Raw genomic sequence first — 13,621 nt, 5'->3', positions numbered from 1 at the left:
CCTTACTCTCCCTGGGTTGTGGTTTTGTCCTTTAAAAAGTGTTCTACACTTTTCTAATTCAGGGTTGTCCTCTCTTGCTTGTCTCTGCGTAGGTCAGGCTGGGAGTGTGGCCTCAAGGAGTTGATTCAAAATATACCTCTTGCTGTTTGCATCGAGTTTGGTGTCTTGTGAGTTATTGGGTGGCCGTGAATTCCCGAGGTTTGAGTGGGGGGAGTTCCTCCCTTCATGAGGACCTTACAGTTTGGTTGGTGGGGACTTAGGTGAGAGACCACACTGCAGTCTTTTGCTATTTTCCTCTTCAAAAACATCACAAGTGTCTTCCTGATGTGCTGCATTCTCTCAAATGTTGTGAGTATGTGGCTCCTATGTCCAAAGCCATGTGGTCTCATTGTGATGAGAGTGAGAGAATCATCAACCAACCGGAACAGCAGAAAAAACAAAACTTCTTCAGTGAGTCTGACATAGCTAATGTATGAGTTCCTTCCCAGGTCACAGGCCAACCAGCTTTGATGTTGACTGACAGTGGTGCTTAGGTCAAATTTTGACCAAATTTCCCCCAAAACTAATGGGGAAGGGGAGGCTGGAGAATCAGTTCAGTGGTTAAGAGAATCTGTTGACTGTTCTTCCAGAGTTTAGATTCCCAGTGTTTATGTTGGCTGCTCACAACCCTTAATAACTCCAGCTCCAGGGAAATCCAATGCCTCTGGCCTTCCATGGGCACCTGCATGCATGCACACACGCACACACATTTTAGAAAGTGAGTGGGTTGGGATTTGAGAGGTGTTATCTCACTGAGGTGCTGTTATGCTGAGAAAGCCTGGCGCTGTGGGGGTCCCAGGTAAGCACACCAACACCCAGAGTAAACAGTGCAAGCTGGTTCTGCATACCAGTGATCACAGGACACTGGAGGCTAAGGTGAATTTGGAGCTAGCTTGGGTTACAAAGTTAGATTTTATGTGTTTGCCCAGCTCCAAGCCAAACTGTTCAGGCTACACTATAAACCAAAGCAAAGACTTCACCACCAGAAAGGACTGACTGCATACCTTCCAGTTAGGTAGATTCCACTCTGAAAAAGCAAACATTCTTTTGTTTTTGTTTCTTGTGATCACTTTATAGATTTTTCTCTTGCCCCTGCCTGCAAAGTGCAAAATTCTCTTTATTTTCCCACAATTATAAATGAGTGATCAAAGAAAATGTGATTAAAGCCTTAACGAATACAGGTCTATCTTTAACAGCCCCCAGGCTGACTGTATATGCACACATTACTATTTTGGGATATGATGTTGAATTTTATCTATGTGGTTTATGAGGCCTTGGATGGATATATATATATATATATATATATATATATATATATATATATATATATTTTTTTTTTTTTTTTCTTTTGAAGGAAGAAACTTAACCTAAATGAAACACACATGCGTGCATATATGAAAGAACACAGGAAGGTCCCTCCAGTCCTTCCTATTGTAGGCTTATATTTGTATGTTAGAGATAGGTAGTGTGAACCATCATCATGGGTGCCTGTCGTCCAAGGAAGAGCACAGAATGTCCCAGATCACACCTTTCATCACTGAGCCTGCTTGGAGGAGGAATAGAATGACAGGCAAAAGAAATACTTTTGAGTGGGGAAATTTCGTCTCAGGACAGAAAAGTGTAGTGAATGAAGGGAAGCCATGTTGCTTTTGATGGGGGCTCTTGTCTGGTTTTAAGGCCATAGAGGATTTGCCTTCAGTTTCTCATTTTCTGCAGTGCAAATAAAATAAAAACCGCACAAAACTAATAACTAAGAGAATGAATGATAAACATTTTCTTATACAACCAAGGAATAATTCAGAACATTAACAGGTGTAGGTTCCATGGTGTAATGGTTAGCACTCTGGACTCTGAATCCAGCGATCCGAGTTCAAATCTCGGTGGGACCTCTTTCTTTACTTTGAGCAAAACCTCTTTTCTTTCCCTTCATTCCTGATCTTACAAAGGTTTTAGGTCTTGTGCCTTTCCCGGACTTTCTTTGTCTTCAGGTGAGCTGGAGTGAAGTGGATCCCAGGTCAGTCTCTGGTTTAGTGGATGTTAGCTGGATACGGAGACCTTCCTTTGGTGTAGCTTTTAGTGCCTGGACAATATCCGACATTGGTTCACCGACGTTTTGCATTCGGATCTTGTCGGAATTTCCACAACAGTGGACGCAGCTCCACGCATGGGATTCAAGCGTCGTCTGGCTTTTGCTTTTGTGGCTTCAAGACTGGGAGGGCAAGGTTGCTTGGCAGCGCGTTGGCAGAAAGGGAAACTCCGCGTTCTACAGGTGGGTCTGCAGAAGCTTGGATGGAAAACCGGAAACCCGGATAAGGACAGTTAACGATTGCTTGAGCGGGCTGAGATTTGAAATGAGAATTAGAACCGAAGGAATGCAGGCAGCTTGGCTTCAGAAAACAGACTCAGAAGCACCGGGGCAGAAGTCGCAAATTGTAAAAATCGATCTAAAGAAATGGAAATCGTTTAAAAAGACCCAATGAAAAACCAAAGACGAGTTTCAAACTGTCCCAAATCCCCTCATCCCCTCGTAATCCACATTAGTCTCCCTAATGTTATTTATTCTAACAACTGCTCCCCCAACGTTTTATTACAAGCAACATTTTTTCTAGATCTGTGTTCTCAACAAGCGTTCCTCTCACGTGTCTCACATTCATTCCGCCCCCTGTCCTTTTACCTACGCGCCACTCACCTCCCCCCCCCCCCCCGCGCATTTAAACAAATACACTTGACAAACACATAAAGAACACCCATATTGCCACAACCTAGAATCCCCTATGGCTACCTTGACGTCTTTCCCGTACAATCTCTTTTTAAGCTGCTGTGACGATTGATTTTAGTCGTCACTTTGGCTGGGATTATTAGGTATATTATTAGGACTGCACCAGAGGGTCTATCCGTGGGACCATTTCTAGAAAAGATTGTGTTTGATTGTGATCCCAAACAAAATGTAAGTATTCAGAAGCCGCATTTATGAAATGATCTGACAACCATCCTTACTGTTTTTTGTTTATATGATTTATTTTTATAGACACAGACATTTTCTAATATCGCAAATCTCACAAGGGTTTCTTTTGCTGTTTCTATTTTAAATGTGAGAGTATGTTGCCCTAGCAGAATAAACCAGACGACCATCATGGTGATGGACTTTGTCATACTGGCCTCCTCTTCAGCCACCAGCATCAGGCTTCAATGATCATCTTGTGTTATGTTTTGTATTCCGCAAAGACAGTCTTCAGATTTGACAGAAATACCTAGTTCAAAATGTCCTTGAAATGTTTACTGGGTCTCTTTTAGTGAGCAGAAGACATCTTTGATGTAGTCCAGGAAGAGGTGACTCCTTTCTTTCGCGGTGACTCACCTGAGGCCCGGCAGGAGCGGCCCTGGAGGAAGGCGGGTGAGCGGCCGATTCTTGGTGCAAGGTCCTCGGACTCTCCTCTTAGAGACAGAAGCCAGCAGGTGACTTTCTAGATTGCAAGTGTCTCCCTTGGGATGGAGCTCTCACCATCTCTGACACTCTACTACTGTTCCCCAGGGTTCCTGTTCTCAGAATAGTTTTTGTGAAGTCGGTCACCCGCAGCCTCCTGGCGCTGCTACTTTGTCTCTGTTGCGCTCTGTTACAAATCTCCTGTCATGCGCAGACTGGGGATTTATATTCAAAGTCGACCTCATTAGCTTTTGCTTGTAGACTGTTAAATGGTAGGGCGTTGTAACCTGTGGCTGAAGGCGATCACCGCAAGGGAAGAGGGCTACAAAGCATGGTCCTCACTGTGTGACGGCTGCGGTTATCTGCAGGTTGTATCCTTTCCTGGAACATGGTTGCTAGCCAACAGTTTGTCTTTATGTGCTAGAAACACATTTCTCAACTAATCTGGTAGTAAGCATATTTCTCCCACACACACCCACACACACATTTTGTGCCTCCTGAATGCTGGGGTTAAAGGCAAGTGACATTACCGCCCCACTGCTTCCGCTCTTAAACGCCAACAAAATTGTCCTCAAGTTACCATCTGGAAATGTTAAAAAAGCTTTTTTTTCTCCCTAAAACCAAGAACCAGCAATAGGACCCTGTGTTCCCTAGTGACTGTTGGGGTGCATTCTCTTGTAAGTTTTTGAACTCTATTTTTTTTTTTTTTTAAAAATAGTCTTTTGGCAATATTTTTTCCAACATAATATTTTATTAATTATTTGAGAATTTCCCATCATGCACCTCGATCACTATCACGCTTACTTCCCAATCCTCCTGTGTCCACTCCCCTTCCCTGTAATCTCGCTCCTACAAAGGGGGACAAAAAAAGAAAGAGAAAAAAAATAATAAAAGGAAAAACTCAAGTTCATTTTGTGTTGTCCGTATACACTCATTGGAGCACGGACAGACTCCCAGTGGCAGCCCCCGAAGGGAAGATGAATCCTTCTCCAACTGCGCCCCCCTCCCCCCCACCAGAAGCCATCAATGTGGAGAGCTACGCTTCAACACCCTATCACAGTTTTTAAGAGTTCTCTGGGGCTGGAGAGATGGCTTAGTGATTAAGAGCACTGACTGCTTTTCCAGGGGATCTGAGTTCAATTCCTGCCAACTGGTATGGTGGCTCAGAACCATCTGTAATGATTGATTCCCTCTTCTGGTCTCTTTGAAGAGAGCGACAGTGTACTCACTTGAAATGAGTTAAAAAACAAAACAAACAAAAAACTCCTGAGTTCTCTGATAGTTTCCTTTTTAGGCTCTTATTTATTTATTTATTTATTTATTTATTTATTTTGGTGGTTGGGTTGTGGTGGAAGTAGGGGTTGTCATTGAAGCCTTCTGCTGTCCTCGTTTTGAACTATGCGTCTGCAGACAGCGATACTACTTCGAGAGTAGCTTCCTTGCCTTTTACAGTCAGCGGGTGCACAAATCCTGGGCTTCTACATGCTTTCTGTCAACAGCGCGGACTAAGAACTTGGTCTCGGGTGGCAGTACAACCCGCGGACATCAACATGGCTATCGAAGCAAGAGCCAAGGACCATCGTGGTCTCTGGAAGAAGTATGGACCATGGAGGTCTTTCTTTCGAGGAAGTCCAATCTAGTAAATGGACCATTCTTTATCTTGAACATCTGGTCGCTGTTCAGAGCCAGGGCAGTCCTGCGGCTGGGCAGCTCGTTCCAAGGTCTGAGGCTGAGTGCGTACAAGCTCCAGACTGCTGCACACCATGCTGCCATGCTCTCCACCATGATGACAATGGACTGAACCTCTGAAACTGTAAGCCAGTCCCGATTACATGTTGTCCTTTATAAGAGTTGCTGTGATTATGGTGTTTCTTTACAGCAATAAAACCCAAACTAAGATACTGGGTATGCACAAAAGCAAGAAACCTGGCACATAATGAGGAGAATAAATAGATCCTGGTCCGGATTTGATAAGTTAGAATGCGTTGAGAAAAACTTGAAGCTGTTATATAATTGTTTTGTAGGTCCAAGGACATAGACAATATAAAATTAAAATGGCCAGAATTTACCTTCCAAGCCTAAAATAACATCCAAGATAATAAATGTACCAGATGAAATTAACAAAAAGTAAGCTATTAAATGGGGAAAGGTTAGGGAGTGCAGAGCTACGGGAAGCCATTAAGAAGGAAAATAATAAAAAAAAAATGTTTGCTGGGGCATGAGGGCATACGCCTTTGATCCCAGCAATTGGAGGCTGGTGGATCTCTGAGTTCCAGGCTAGCCTGGTCTACAAAGCGAGTTCCAACACAGCCAGGGCCATAAAGAAGAGCCACCGAGAAACCCTGTCTCAGAGAACCAGGAAAAAAAAAAATCAATGAAAAAGTCCTTAAGTTTAAGTGGTAGACGGCGGTAAGAAGCCCAACCAGGAGCGGCTGTGGGAAGCCCAACCAGCAATTTAGGATCCTGAATGGATTGAAGGAGAAGAAGAAGAAGAAAAAATTAAGGACCAGTAACTGAAAAATGTCCAGTTGTGCCGGGCGCCTTTAATCCCAGGCAGAGGCAGGCAGATTTCTGAGTTTGAGGCCAGCCTGGTCTACAGAGTGAGTTCCAGGACAGCCAGGGCTACACAGAGAAACCCTGTCTTGAAAAACAAACAAACAAACAACAACAACAAAAAAAAAAAAAAGAAAAGAAAAAGAAAAAAGAAAAAAAAGAGAAAAATGTTCAGTTGTAATGAGAATTATTAACCCACTGACCTGAGGATCTGAATAACCTCGTGTACTAGACATTTGAGGAAAACCACACCTACGCACAGAGAATTAAACTGCTAAAACCTGTTGGAAAAGAAAAAAAAAATCTTCAAAAGTTATTGGAGGAATGGCACATACACAAAATGCAGAGGTCCGCTTTTAAAGAACGGGAGTAGGGGGATGGGGAAAGTAGCTGCCACTCGGAGGGAATCTGTACGCACACTGAGAATTAGGAGCATTGTAAATACCGCTACAAATGAAACGGCAAGCACAGTGTCACTATTCTGTTATTTTCATTTCCTTTTTTAAAAAATCAGACTTTAAACAAAAGTAGTAAAGATGAGTTACTCGGCGTCTTTGGAGCGGGGGGGTGGGGGGAAGGGCGGGGGGAGGATGGCAATGCAAGTAGCCACGAACGACAGCACTTGAAAATAGACTATGATAAGTTAGAAAGTTAATGACAATAAAAACAAGGAAAGAATTACAGCTAATAAGCCAACAAAAGAGACAGATTTTAAAATTTAAATACTAGCATTGAACACTTGCTTACCAGGACTCTACAGAAGCGCTTGCAAGAGCGACCACAGATGTGTGCACAGAATGGATGTTATTGTTTGTAATAATGAAACACATGATCAAAAGTCAAAAGTATATGGGAAAGGGACAGATATTAGTTGTTTTTTTAAAAAAGGGAAGGAAACCTTACAAATAATAGTTTGGGCCTGAAAAGAACCTCGCTTTAAGGAGAGAAGATTTGTGAGTTGAGAATGGAATGAAACAATCTTCTCTTCATAAACCACACGTCCCCGGGTGGGCTCGAACCACCAACCTTTCGGTTAACAGCCGAACGCGCTGACCGATTGCGCCACGGAGACACGGAAGCAAGTGCCCTCCCCATCTCATAAGAAACCAGTCACTCGCCTCCAGCTTGGCTCCTTGTTCTTCTTGCTCCCGTTGTGCTTCTCTCGCCTGGATCGCCCCAGCCGGAGGTAAAGCTTGCTCTCCTTAAAAGGAAACCGGAAACCAAAAGACGCACGCGCTAGTTCCAGTGGGCTCAAGAGAGGGTACCACGCTACCAGGGCTAAGATCAGAACCGACGTGACCGTGGGCACACGCTAGAACATCACCAGGCGTCCCAAACACGAATTCCCTTATTTCTAGTGGCCCTTGTTTTTAAATTTACAAACATTTACTTAAAAAAAAAACCCGCCTTATTGAGGAGCAGAAACAGTAAATAGCTTTGCTAGTCAGCTGAGAAGCCTCGTTTTTCTCTGTCATCTTCCTTTTTTTCTTCCCTGACCTACTTTCTTTGCTCCCTTTCACGACTCCCCCTTAACCCTCTCGCCTTTTCCCAGCTCTCGCTGCCCCATCGGCCGCAACCAAGTCGGCTGGAGTACGAGGGAGACCCATGCCACAGGTGCTGGTCAGGAGAAACCTTGGATTTTCTGTGTCTCCATAAAGCAGGAAATAGCATGAACCGCACCAGCTCTCTTGTTCTGGCTGTTGAATAGAGAGCAAGCAGTGAGAAGGGCGAGCGCTTGAGGACTGCGCATGCTCTGCTCCTCGGTGTCAAAAGGAGGGGGTTGAGGGTGATAGGAAAGAAGATAGAAGCATCATTAAATGGTATCAGCCTTGAAGTGCGGAGTCTAAGAGAAAGAGAAAAGAGACCGTGGGAGAAAGCTGACATGCCCAGCTTAGCTCCCCCAACCCCTTTTAGGTTGGCTTCAAACTCAGATTCAACTTTCCCAAGTGCTGGAATTAAAAGAATGACCCACTACATCCAGACTAAAATGTGACCTTTCTTCTGCTCCCAGCAGACTAGAATGTGGTTTTTCTCCTGGTCCCAGCAACCAGAGCCCGCAGAGAGGAGCCGCCTACAGTCCGTGACTGCCTATTTGGTGCACTGAGCCATGGGGCAGTCTACAGGGATCATCCTTTGAATAGACATTTGGGACTAAACTCATTCGCACAACGGTCTATCTCCCCTGATAGTTAAGTAGGAACGTTGTTGTGGATACAATAAAAGCCTCATCTATCTTCACGTTGACTGAAGATCACGACCTTCCCTCTTACCCAAATGCCATTATAATTTTCAGTTGCTCTGTGCAGGAGACCGAGGCGACTTTCATATGAGGATGCACTGCCCGCGACATTCACATGACGCGGTACTGTCCAGTCAAGCAGACCACCTTTTAGCTGATGCTCGGCACTCAAAGCCCTTCGCCATTTCAAATGCACACTGCACCCTATGCACTAACAGTGGTCCCCTTCCTCCAGGCCCATTTTTAGTCCTCTCACCAGTACTAAAATCCACTAGAGACGCCAACCTTCCCTAGTGCCGAAACGGGATTTTCTAGGGTACTTTTTAAAATAGCTCAGGCTATCATAACGAAATACCAATTGAGTTTTGTTTTAATACCAGCGGTGGTTTCTATTCCCAGTAAAGCAGACCACCCGGAGGAAGGAAGGGTCACTCTCTGGGATTTTCTCCTTCTAAGGACACTGACCTAATCCCGAGGGTGGATTCCTCATGACCTCACCTGGATGAACCAAACATCCTAGTGTCTAAAACCACCATCACAAAGACTAATAAGGGTTTTTACCCCCACTGTGGTAACTCTAGGCTGGGTTAAAAGAAACTCCCTGTTTCCGCCCGGTTTCGAACCGGGGACCTTTCGCGTGTGAGGCGAACGTGATAACCACTACACTACGGAAACCACATATGATCCTTTTGCTGCGCGATTGCATGAGAATTGAGTACCTGCTATCCCTACCAGTTTCTAACATGAAATCCAAAAGCATTTTAAATTTTAACCGGCACACCAGTGATCGCTCAGACAACGTAAGTCCTGCTCCTGGGAAGCGGAGGGCCGCAGAATGGTTTTTGTTTGTTTGTTTTTCTTTCACGGCGCCAACAACCGTTAGTGTTCTTGACCCTTGAACAAAGATCGATGTGTTTATTCAACTCAGACGCTGTAGAACTTTTCCTCTGACCCTGTGCTCTACTTTTCCTGTGTTGCTGCTCTCTCCCGTGACCTCGAGTGGCCTGCCTTCACAAGCCCTGATTTAGCTTTTAGTGTCTCTGACTCGAGACCCAGAGGGGGCCCCTCGGGTCTCGGCTGCTGCCATTTAGCCTGTGCGATTCAAAGTCCAGTACTTAATCATCTTACAAGTTAAGATATTTGGTTTTTTGTTTGTTTTTGTTTTTCACCAAATATCAACTCAAGCCAAGCCGCGCGTTCTCAGCGTGGATTGCATTCGTTTGAGGACTCCTGCCGTCGGGTCACTGGGACGCTAACTCAGACTTCAGAACGTCTTTGGTCTTGAGATACTTTTTCGAACCATTGGTTTGGTTTATTCTTTACAATTTTGGACTCATCTTGTTGTTGCTGCTGCTGTTTTGATTTCCCTGTTCAACTAGTTATGAAGTGCGATTCTTAGCCCAGGACCTTACAGCAAATTGCCAGAAGGACGGAGAAAAGCTGAGTCTGAATCGATCTTAATCAATCGGTCAGTCCATTTTCTTGAATCTTTGAGAGAGACCCCGCCTGTCGTCCTCTGTAGCCAGGCTTCTTGGTAGCTTTAAATGGTGAACTTTCGAGAAACGTTTCTCTCCCATCCTTCACTGTCTATCTTCGTACTCCCATACCCATCTAGACATTAGTTGCGTCTAGATTTGTTGGGGGTACAACAAAGACAAGACGAAGGGGGCAGATGTCCATTCTGGTACAGAAGCGGGAAGGGCAGTGGGCGCCCAAAGACCACAGAGTATCACGGGTGCCCACTTGCCTCGCCCTCCCTGCAGATTCCATAGAGACTTGACAACGAGTCTCTGCAGGCTGGATTGGCGGCAGCACGCAGTTCTGCCTCAGACAGGAGCCTCTCGAATGGTAGGTTCTCCGCCCTTCCTCTGGCTGGTTCTAGACAACAGACCCATAAGATCAAAGGAAACGGGTAACAATAGGACAATTCAGCGACATCCAGAGTAAATTTAGAGTCTGGTGTTAAACAGATCTCCAGTGCCTTTTCCAGTCTTTGCTCAAAATTAAGAAATCACAAAAGGGGGGTATTGTGTAGATAAAAGCTGATAGACACTTCAAAGAAAAGGCTATGAGGAAAACAGGGGTGCCTTCGATTTTCACAGGACTGCAGAAGAATGATCGTCCAGGACTGGGAGAGCACAGGTGCATCGTGGGTAAATCTTGGAGATCAGTTCAGGCTCCTGGAGCCAAACCTTGCTGCACCTATCCAGGTTGTCTAAGTTCCTTCATTCTTCAGACTCCTTTAAGATGTAAGAGTTCCTGAGGTCTCCAAGGTCTCCCCTCCTTCTCACTTCGGTTAATCTCTCTCTCCCCTGCATCCTTAGTGTCTCTCCCATCATGACCTTGCAGAGGTCAGCTGTGAGATATGTACCTGAAAGGTAACCTCCTCTGCCACTTTTGGACACTCCAGACATAATAATGTTCTTTGTTAAGGCTGCATGTCTCGCTGGTGTGAATTTGAGGTAGTTTCTGAGGCTTTGGCGTACCTATCCATTACTCTGGATACCATTATTTAGATTTATTATTTATTCTTAGTTTTAGGTTTGTTATTCTTAGTTTTCAGGTAATGAATAACACATAACAATGACAAATGTTCTTAAGTGAGATGTTTACATAGTGTTGAGTATCTTTGAAAAAGGATCACCTTATTTACCTCACGCCCTGGGTGTCTACATATGTCTGCCACCTAAAACATTCCACACGCATTTATATGTATTTGTTGAGAAACCAAAACTAATTTAATGGTGTTTTCTCACTAAGTCCTTTCTTAGAGATAGAAATAAATGCCGATCTTAAAGCTGGATGAGGTGGTGTTCTTCTGTATCAGGGTATCAGGAGTTCAATCCATCCTTGGGCAACAAGGCCAGTAGGGGGATAAAGAAGGGGGGGGGGTCAGGAATACAGTTCTGGACATAAATCTTGATTCTGCACCAACAAACTACACAGTTGGCAATTTACTTAAACAGTTTATATTCTGGTATGAGTAAAATGACAGTTACAGAACTAAATTACTTGAATTTGTGATATGTAAATTTACTTTAAGTTTGATGAAAGTATAGTATTCAATAAATGTGAGTGTCCTACCCCCATCCCCACCAGACTCTGAGGGATTATTTTCCTCTTTGCCAGACAGAATACTTACTAAAAACTAAAGAAGTTGCCAAGAGTACATGTGTTACACAAATCATCCTATAATTTACAGAAAATGGAGAGCTAGTTGTGGGATCAGAGGAGGCTCTGAATGAGTGAAGTCCTGAGGTGGGCCTTGCCCTAGTAAAGTTCAGGGAGATAGAGAGGCCTTTCCTCCTCAGGGAACCTAATGCAAATGTTATAGTGTGTGCAGAGAATGTCCATCATAGCGTTCTTCCCCCTCACCCCCCAGATAGTCACAGCCTAAAGTCAACCTCCTACACACAGCCTGCTCCTATAAAGATCAGCTGAATCCTTTCTGAGTTTGAGGCCAGAAGATCCACAGAGTGAGTTTCAGGACAGCCAAGGCATCCTGAAGTGTGTGTCCACCGTCTTGCCTGTTATAAGAAAGACATGGGAGAGACTCTTTCCTCAGACCGAGTAGCAGACTCAGTCTTTCCCCTTTGCTGGTTCCTTCTCTAAGTCCTGATGTGGCCTGGTCTTCAGTTGAAGCATTTTGTTATGAAGAACTTGTCAACAGCTTGCTTGAAATGAAGGATGCGAAAGAAAAAGTGTCCAGTGCTACCTAAAAGGAATTGAAATAATACTAGTTTGAAAAAGTGAAGGTATGTGAGCAGATTTCCACAGGTTCACATGATCACAAGACCAGGATCCACGGGGGAAATGACGATGGAGGCCTTCAATGTGGATTCTTTGATGAGGACTCCTCAGCGGTGAGGACCACACAGCCTGTTGGAGAAAGATGGAGCGGGTATTAAAGTATAGCGGCGCATGCCTTAAATCCCAGAACTTGGGAGACACAGGCTCTCCATGAGTTCAAGAGCAGCCAGTCTGGTCTACACAGTGAGTCCCTGTCTCAAAATAAACAATAAAATAAAAGGCAAAAACAACAAAACAAAACAAACCCTATGAGATAAGTGAAGACAAAGTTTAAATTAGGTGAAGAGGTGAATTTAAAAATTCTTACACTTAAGATGAAGGGCAGAGAGATTGTCCCTTTGGAAATCAGGAAATGTTTCTGACTTGAGAGTTTTTTTTTTTTTTTTTTTTTTTTTTTTTTTTTGGTTTTTCGAGACAGGGTTTCTCTGTGTAGTCCTGGCTGTCCTGGAACTCACTCTATAGAAAAGGCTGACCTCGAACTCAGAAATCCGCCTGCCTCTGCCTCCCAAGTGCTGGGATTAAAGGCGTGCGCCACCACCGCCCGGCGACTTGAAAGTTTTAAGTATCATAAAGAAAAAAAGTTGAAGATGCCAGAGCTCGCTCCAAAGTCACTGAGATGTCAGCGGTAGAGTGTAAGGATGCTGGGCTTGAGTTAGAATGGGATGCTATAGAGCCTGGGGACACCCCACCTTCTGTCGGTCTGCCATGCTCAAAACAGGAACTGTCCTCCACGGAGGCCTCTGCAGTTTTGAGGACTTTTTTCCAGCAATCTGTTTTAACATTTCTGTACCTTTCTGCTAATATTTAGTTAAAATTAAAAAGTCAAGTATATTTTTCCTTACTCAAACTTGCTCGGTCTTTTTTATCCTACTTATGCCCAGAGATGAGCCCATTGGCGTCCCAGATTCTCACTAATCATTAAGCAAGAAAGTACTCCTTGGTTTGCATACAGCCCAAAATGTATGTTTCTCAGATAACCAATGTATGTTGACATAAAACCAGCTAGTCAGTTGTGTACAACCTAACGTACTCCCTTATTTTTATACAGTAAATGTCAGGGGACCGCGCGTACGCAGCTCCCCAACTACCACAAATTATGCAGTCGAGTTTCCCGCATTTGGGGAAATCGCAGGGGTCAGCACACCCGGAGTGCAGTGGGTGAGCCTCGCCCTGGGAAAACCACCTTCGTGATCATGGTATCTCCCCTGCCAGGTAAGTATGCCTGCCTCGCACCCAGCCCCGACTCACACCCGCCGGCCCGCCACCCTTAACGCATGGTCACTTCAACCCGCCCGACCGCGGGCCTCCCCGGACGCACACGCCATCCCTGCGCTCCGATCACTCCCGCGGACCCGCACTCTGTCCCACGCCGCGGCGAAATCACTCGCGATTTCCCGGCGCCTGCGGCCGCGGCAGCCCCTGCGCGACCCTCATCTGCATAAACCCCGCCCCTGTCAGGCACCCAGAGGTGACATCACGTCCCTACCTTTCGCGGCCCGGTTCGCGGGCCCTGTTGAACTTTCTCGCTTTGCGCAGTGCTGGAGCGTTGAAGGAGA

The 13,621-nt window shown here is 45.0% G+C and overlaps 4 non-coding genes across 4 annotated transcripts; 1 reads left to right on the top strand and 3 right to left on the bottom strand.

Annotated features, from left to right (window-relative positions):
* The first annotated feature begins 1,856 nt into the window (after positions 1-1,856).
* Trnaq-cug (transfer RNA glutamine (anticodon CUG)) lies at positions 1,857-1,928 on the top strand. Its single transcript has one exon. It is a non-coding gene; the product is annotated as a tRNA-Gln (tRNA).
* A 5,086-nt stretch (positions 1,929-7,014) lies between these two features.
* On the bottom strand, positions 7,015-7,088 carry Trnan-guu (transfer RNA asparagine (anticodon GUU)). The gene has a single exon. It is a non-coding gene; the product is annotated as a tRNA-Asn (tRNA).
* Positions 7,089-8,857: 1,769 nt separating this feature from the next.
* Trnav-cac (transfer RNA valine (anticodon CAC)) lies at positions 8,858-8,930 on the bottom strand. Its single transcript has one exon. It is a non-coding gene; the product is annotated as a tRNA-Val (tRNA).
* A 4,190-nt stretch (positions 8,931-13,120) lies between these two features.
* Positions 13,121-13,285, bottom strand: LOC117708010 (U1 spliceosomal RNA). Its single transcript, XR_004606746.1, has one exon. It is a non-coding gene; the product is annotated as a U1 spliceosomal RNA (small nuclear RNA).
* Positions 13,286-13,621: the final 336 nt, after the last annotated feature.

This window comes from Arvicanthis niloticus, chromosome 4, assembly GCF_011762505.2.
Source record: "Arvicanthis niloticus isolate mArvNil1 chromosome 4, mArvNil1.pat.X, whole genome shotgun sequence".
NCBI lineage: Eukaryota > Metazoa > Chordata > Mammalia > Rodentia > Muridae > Arvicanthis > Arvicanthis niloticus.
This window is presented reverse-complemented; position numbering and strand designations above follow the sequence as displayed.